The sequence below is a fragment of the Solanum dulcamara genome, chromosome 6 (genome assembly GCF_947179165.1).
Source record: "Solanum dulcamara chromosome 6, daSolDulc1.2, whole genome shotgun sequence".
NCBI lineage: Eukaryota > Viridiplantae > Streptophyta > Magnoliopsida > Solanales > Solanaceae > Solanum > Solanum dulcamara.
Window position 1 is genome coordinate 10,818,032 of NC_077242.1, and position 8,206 is coordinate 10,826,237.

Sequence of the window (8,206 nt, forward strand, 5' to 3'; positions counted from 1 at the left end):
ATATACGCGTTGAGGGGCATTTTGGTCATGAAGTGGTCAAAGTCAAATGCCGACGCACTCATTAGTGTATTAATATCATAGATTATTTGATTTTGTGGAAATTAGTAGGAGAGGAACCAACCATAAAACATTAAATTAATAATCTCAATTAATAATATCTCTCAGATAATATTTTTCTCCGGTCTTGACTTGGACCAACGAAAAAAATCACCCATTTTGATAAGATGATATATTTTCAAAAGACCCCTTTTATAAATGATCCCATTAATATTATAAATTAATAATTATATAAAAGTACAAATTTAATGAAATGTGATTCTATTGTATTTTGTTAAAATTTAAATCTAGTAAAGCTCATCTCTAATTTTTTTTATTGCATCCAAAAATTTCAATGGTCTTTTCGAACTGCACCACAAAATTGTGAAGAGTTTCAAATGCTATAAGTGTTTCTTTACACGTAACTGGTTCAACATATATTGTTTCATCTTCAACTTCATCATCAATATTGTTTTTCCAATAGTATCCATAATTTCTTCTAAGCTCTGAACCTATGAACGTGTATCATTTTTATCTGGAAAGTCCAACAAGTTATTGACGTCCATTTTATTGCGGTAACCGAGATCATTAATCATGACCTCAAGTTCATGAATGATGTTTTCACAAGTGAGTTCATTAAAAAAATGACGTTTTTTCTTATGGATTACAATTTCGTCTCCATGTCTTGTATATCAAAATTAACCTTCTTTGAATGTCAAAACACTTTCTAAATAAATGAATATTAATTTATCGATTAAATAATACCTCTATAAAATAATAATATTTTATGGTCCTACCTATATTAATTTAGTGAGGTTTTACTATACTTTGATTCATACGACAACTAGGGGTGGTGTTTGGACTGTTCAGATTGAATATAAAAATTTTAATTTAAATATTTAATTTTTGGATGAAAAAATTATAATCTAAATGGAAAAGGCTCAAAAATGCCATCGAACTTTGAGAAAAGGCTCATCTATGCCATCCGTTAAAAGTTTAGCTCATTTATGTCATTTCTATTTGAAAAAAAAACTCATCCATGCCATTATTTATAAACTAAAAATATTTTTCGTTTTGTAAAACTATTTTGTACACGTGGTCAATTATGATTTGGCCACGCCATTAAATAAGTTATTATTTAAAATAGAAAAGGTTCAAATATGCCATCGAACTTTGAGAAAAGACTCATTTATTTCATCCGTTAAAAAATTGGCTCATCCATGCCATTTCAGTTAACAAATAATTGCGTGGATGAACTTTTTCTCAAACAAAAATAACATAAATAAATATTTTTTCAAAGTTCAATAGCATATTTAAGCCTTTTTTCTAATCTAAATAATCTTAAATTGCGTTGTATTGTTTAAAGGACCAAGTACCCAAATGATCTTTAGGTCAACACATTTGGCATGGATCTGATCATAAAATTTCAAATGGCATTTAATGACTAAACGTAATTTTTTTATTTTTAAAAGAAAAATCACTTCTTTTTTAAAAAAAAATTGTAAGTTGCACCAATCAAGAATTTATATTATAAACTTCATAACTACATTTTTTGTTTAGTAGATATGCACAACATTCACATATTAGTAGCCATTTGATATACACTTTCTATTCATTTTTTTATATAATATATATACACATTATATATATTTTTATCAGTACATTTTTTATATTCATTTTTTTATTTTACACAACATTCATTATCTTAATTTTATTTTCTTCTTAGAGATTGTTCGGTATGATATGAAATGTTCTTCAAGTCATGGTGGTATCAAATTAGAATATATATATATGATAATCGTTTTCTCATCTTTCAACCAATACACACTTCTAAGTAGTCACTTTTAACTACAAAATATTTAAAAGATTAACACACATCCCGAGGGGAACAAACTTTGGAACACCTATTGTTTTCTTTTAAAAAAATTGTGTTTGCGCTAATTCAATAAATATATGACATATATTCTTATATAAACTGTTATTAATTAGCTAATTATATAGTTGTTAATTCATAGACATTTTTCACTTTAAATTATCTAAATACATAATTTATTTTACCATATTCTTTAAAATTCCCTATCATTTGAAAAAAATACAAAAATTCCTATTTTCTTTTATTCTCGGATACATCAGTTTACGTGATGTATAGGTCGGATACATCACTTTACATGATATATCGAGATATTAGGTGATGTATCCGAAATCGAGACGTGATATATTGAAACGTTGAGATATGTATTCGGAACAGAGGTGCGATTGATCTGAGCGTTTTTGGGATGTATCCGGATTCCATCAAATTTAAGGGATTTTTGTAATTTGGAAAAAAATTGGGATATAATGTAATTAGTTCTTAATACTATGAGATTTGTATGATCCATGCGCCATTAATGTAGTTTGGTCTAAACATCAAGTGTGTATATATATATAAGTTTTCTCATTTCAACCAAAGTATTCATACCCTCTTAAGAAATTTATTTTGCCGAATAACATTTCAAAGTGAATTAGTAAGAAACACCATAATTACCATCTTTGAACTTGTTAATCATACTCTCTTCGTTTCATATTAGTTATCACATTTCATTTTTCAAAAATCAATTTGACTAATCTTCAAAATTAAATTAGATTAAATCAATTTAATATTTTAAAATTATAATATAGATATTTAAAAACAATACAAAAAGTACTATAAATTGTAATTTTTCTCACATCAATATGATAAAAAAATTTATGTCAAATATTGGTCTAATTTATATAGTTTGACTCTCGTAAAATGAAACATGACAAATATTTTAAAAGAAGGGAAGAGTAATCAGTCACACTGCATTTCATTTTCTCATCACACTACTAATATATATATATAACCGACGGTGTCCATAAGAGCATCGTGGCAAAAAAAATCAGAAGAAAATTTCTTCTTTTTCTAATTAGTTTTTTCAATAATTAACAAGAAGTAATGACTGTTCAACTAAAGAATAATAAGAGAATATAATTACAATTCAAACTTGTGATGATAATGTTTGAATTGTGATCACTTCGTTTACTGTAACTTATTCTCTTAAAAACTTATCATAGTATTTTATAATTGTAAAGAATGAATCGATGATGTCAGGATATGTGCTATTATATACTTAAGTTAATTAATACTCTATCAAACAAGAAACTTCAAAATTTCAATTATATTGTGTTGGACTTTCACATAAATTTTCTTTTTTAGAACTTTAGTATATGGTGCTGAAATTTTGTACGTACTATGCTAGAGCTTATTCACCTATAAAGAGTTTTTCAACTCCAGCATAATGAACGGGAATTTCACTTATATAAGTTTTGAATTTAGCATAATATGCTGAATTTTGTGTGTGTTTTAGTTAGGAATATTTTTGTTTAGATTACATTTTCAACTTAAAAATGACTTCTTAACTAAATTCAAATAGCGGCTAAAATATTAAGGAAAAATTACTTAAATGCATATTTTATTTTATCATAATCTCTAAAATTTCCTACCATTCAAAAAAAATTCAAAAATCCCCTCTCGGATACATCACTATCCTCTCGTTGATACATCCTATCCCCTCTCGGATACATCCCTCCCCTCTCGCTGATACTTTCCTATCCCCCTCTTGGATGCATCCCTTTTTTTATTGGATACATCCCTCCTCTATGTATTCGGATGTCTCCATCCTCTCTCTGATACATCCCTCCCCTCTCGTATACATCAGTTTTCTATGTATATAGATGTTTGCTGATGTATCCGAAAGTATAGTGATGTATCCAAAATTCATAAATTTTAAGGAATTTTCGCAATTTGAAAAAGAATATGAAAATAATATAATAAACTCATCACCAGGCTAATTTTCTCTCTTGATTTGGGTTGACTTCTTGTTGGGCTTGGCCCAGAGTAAATTTGGCTTTCATTCTCTAACAACAAAGCTCAAAACCAATACTGGGGCAAGTGCTTGTTGGAGGATTACTATTTAAGGCATAATTTTTTTAAAAAAAGAAAAATTATTTAGGTGAGTAGTTTTTAATAAATAATTATTTATTTTAGTGAAATATTTTATTTATTACCATCTATAGCAATACATAACAATATTATGATAAATCTGTTATGTATTAAAAGTGAATTATGCATGCAATATAAATATATTATAAGTATTTTAAAATATACTAATCTCTAAGAACGTATGTTGCACGTTTGTCCCTTATTATTTTATAAATTTCTTTATATTATGAATTTAATTATAAAATAGAAAATGCTAAAATTAACGATATTAGTTTTACCTTTTACCTTTTTATTAATTAGATAATAAAAATATAAAAGCGGGACATTATATTTTATATCAAACAATAAATATACGAAGATAGTTAAGATAATACAGTCTTGAATGGTAAGAATATGTTGAAGAATTTCTACTTGAAAAAATAATAAATGCATATAAAAGCCTCTGTCGAAATTAGCAAATACATGAAGAAGAAATAAATTTGTGTAAAACCTGCAAATAAAGCACAATAAATATATATTTATCTTAGCTCCAAACCTTCAAAAATAGGATGATTTTGTTTAAATTTTGAATATATATGTATACCAAATTTGATTTTATTCTAGTAATTGATGAAATCACAAATATAAAAATATTTTTCAGATTTTGAGCTTATATGAATTGCATTCTTCTTTTTCATATACTATTCTTTTAAATGAAAAAACGAAAAAGGTTTTCGCAGAACATTAATTTCGCTACTCAATAATTTCAAATACCTCGTTGGCTATGCATATATGATTTTGACCATTCTATATGATCTTTGTTTTTATGTTACTATAAGGTGGAAATTAATAATATGAACTAAAAGATTAAAATAAAACAACTAACTATAATATGTAATTTTTAATAATTAATATCAGTCTTTCCATCATCACAACCTGCTGAATCAATTATTAGAATTGACATCAATTTTTATGTCGCTAATAGCCATTATTTTTATATGTTGGCAGCAATTCTCCGAGGTTGTATGAGTATTTTCTTGATGGCAACTTTACCTTAGAAGATATAACAACTAAATTTGTGCGTAATAATTAGAAAAAATTATATTTCAATATGTATTTGCATGAGCAGTGTAACACCCTATGTGGATATTGATTCATGGATCCTTTCATTCATGAAGCCCAAATGAATTATCAAAGTTTCTATTTAATTCAAGAATGAAATTTTATGGGTTTCATATCATGATTCAAAATGCATAGATTATTAAATATTTCAAGTTTAAATTACCTATCTTATATTAGCTCATGTTGGCTCTTAAATACATTGAATTGTTGATTTACCAAAGGTCCTTATATGAAGGCATTAAAAGGTTTTAAAGTATTTTGATTATAATTATGTTCTCTCATGTCTAAAGTATTTTGATTATATTATGTTCTCTCATGCCTAAAGTATTTTGATTATAATTATGTTCTCTCATGTCTAAAGTATTTTGATTAAATTATGTTCTCTCATGCCTAAAGTATTTTGATTATACAAATTATGTTTATTTTCTTTAAGCTTTATTCTAAGGTATGTAAGACTTCAATGAAAGTATTCCTTCCTGTAACATCCCCTAAAACGTTGTATGTGTTATTTCAATTCTCGATGAAAATGATACTTCCTCTGTATTTTGGGAATAATCTTTCATAGAATAGTCTAAATTATGTGATTCAAATTTCTGAATAACCCCCCTACAACTTTTATGAAGACCATATCTCACGCTTCGGAGGATAAGTAGGTCAAATAAATTAATTGTTGCAAGATATGGTGCTGTGATGAAATGGAGTATTTGTAAAAGAAAAATCATATCTCATGGTAGGATGCTCCAAATTGGTTGATTCTTCAATGATATGAAACTATACTTCTATATCTACAATTCTTATGAAGATACCAAATCCTAATGAGAAATTTATCTTATTCAAACGCAGCTCTGAAAATGGGTATTCCGTTAAAAGAGAACTCATCTCACCTACCATGGAAAGATCTAGAACCATTTGACATCATCCATGACATCAAAATCCTCCAGAATTTTCAAGATCATCCTTTGTAATTATTTTTATTTATTGTTAGGTCCCTCCTCCACACCTATAAATACCATCTTATTTCCTCATTTTATTTATCAAGTTTTCTCAAACAACTCTTCTTTCTATACATTTCTTTACTCATTCTCAAATATAGTTTTAATTTTTAGTAGTGTAGAAATACTATTTCGGTGATTCTTATACTCCGGATAGTACACAAAATACTCCGACGAGGGAAAAAGGCTAGGGGTTCAAGAGTGTTCCAATTCTGAGTAAAGCTTCGGATTCAAGGTATGTAAGGCTATTCATAACATTGGATTGAGTTCGTTCATGCGCCCAATATTTAAATTCATCGTAATTGAGTTATAGTTGAGTTTTATCCAAATCTTGAATTCTAAATGAATTAATTCTTCTTCTATTGAGTTAGATATATTTATGCATTGAGATTATTAGTATTTTTTTTTATCTCTCATATTATTAAAATTATTGTTCATGGCTACTTTCCCATGAACCCTAATTGATTTGATGTTCATGAATATTTTTACACGTGTTTTGAGTAACGATGTTGACTTTTAATATTCATTGACAAAAAAAGTGATTTGAATTAATACTATATATGTATTTTATTGAGTTTTGATAGAGCAAAAGAATTGAGTTTAAATGAATTTGAGTAAATGATGTTTTGAGCAAGATGTTTTGATGAGATGTAAATGATGTTTTTGAAGTATAATGATTGATGAAGAGGTAATGAAATGAGTTTGATGATTTAAATTAAAGTCTAATGAGTAGATGATGAGGTTTATATGAGCACATATTTTGAGAGTAGTATTGAGCACCGAGTTGGGTAAGAGTTTAATTGACTCAAACCCTAGAACTACGTAGCCAGCGTAGGATGGAGGTTATGCCTCTTAAGTCCCAAAAAGAGGAGTTTGAAGATTGGATCCAAGATGGTGATGTCCTTTACCCTAGCAAGGTATTGGATGGATGTGGCAACGATATCGCTTCGTTGTATTATCACTAGCTCATAAGTGATGGTTGTCGGTTAGAGAAACTCCCAACTGAGTAAGCATTACTTATTATTATTATTATTATTATTATTATTATTATTATTATTATTAAACTTGCATTTCATATTGATGTTGAGATGATGTTGAGTTCTGAGCCGAGTCTTCCTGAGAGGGGTTTCTTGATATCTGTCCTTACTTTTCTGCCATTTTACACACTCATACATTTCACGTACTGATGTCATTCGACCTGCATCATTTTATGATGCAGATACAGGTGCTAGAGATCCTCAACAGGCGCATTGTTGAAGATCATTATTTTTTAGCTATTTGGTGAGTCCTTGTATTCGGAGGAACTCTTTATCCTTTTATTATTGTTGAGTATTATGTTTCTTTTGAGATAGCCATAGACATGTCATTGGCACCGTCTGATAGTGTTAGAGGCTTCGTAGACAGAGTTAGATGATGTAATCAGAGTAGTTCTCCTTTGAAACTACTTCTTCTAAAGATTATGTTTTTCCTTTGATGTTGATGATGGCAAGCCATATTAGTATTCTTAAGTCTTCCGCTGATGAACAAATGAGTGGTGAGACCAAGTGGTTCTCTCGGAGGCCAGAGATGGTTTCTGAGTGCCGGTCACGCCTAGAGTACCGACTCGGGGCGTGACAAGCAGCCCAAGACCAAACTATTATATTGATCAATTAAAAGCATCTTAAACCAGAATCAAAAGTAAAATTATAAACTCGATCATACTATACTATGTTTCACAAAATCAAATATATGTAAGATTGAGTTATAGGCTTATAGCTATATAATCATTAGTATACTCTTTAGCAATTATTTAAAACTCGTGTCAATCACCTTATTAAAGAGAAAGATTACATTCAAAAATGAATAAATATAATGGTATCAAGTGCAAGAAATAGAAAAAACAAAGGTAGCATATACCTAAAAACAAATTAAAATATATAAGTACTTCATAGTCTCTTTTCGAGGAATGAAAAATTTCTCTGCAAACTTTGAGTCACATATATAGTTCATCCCTTGGTTTATTCAACTTTTCAAATTCATAACGTTTCATAAATATATATGCTTTTCCTCTTTTTATCATTTCAGTTACATGTTATTA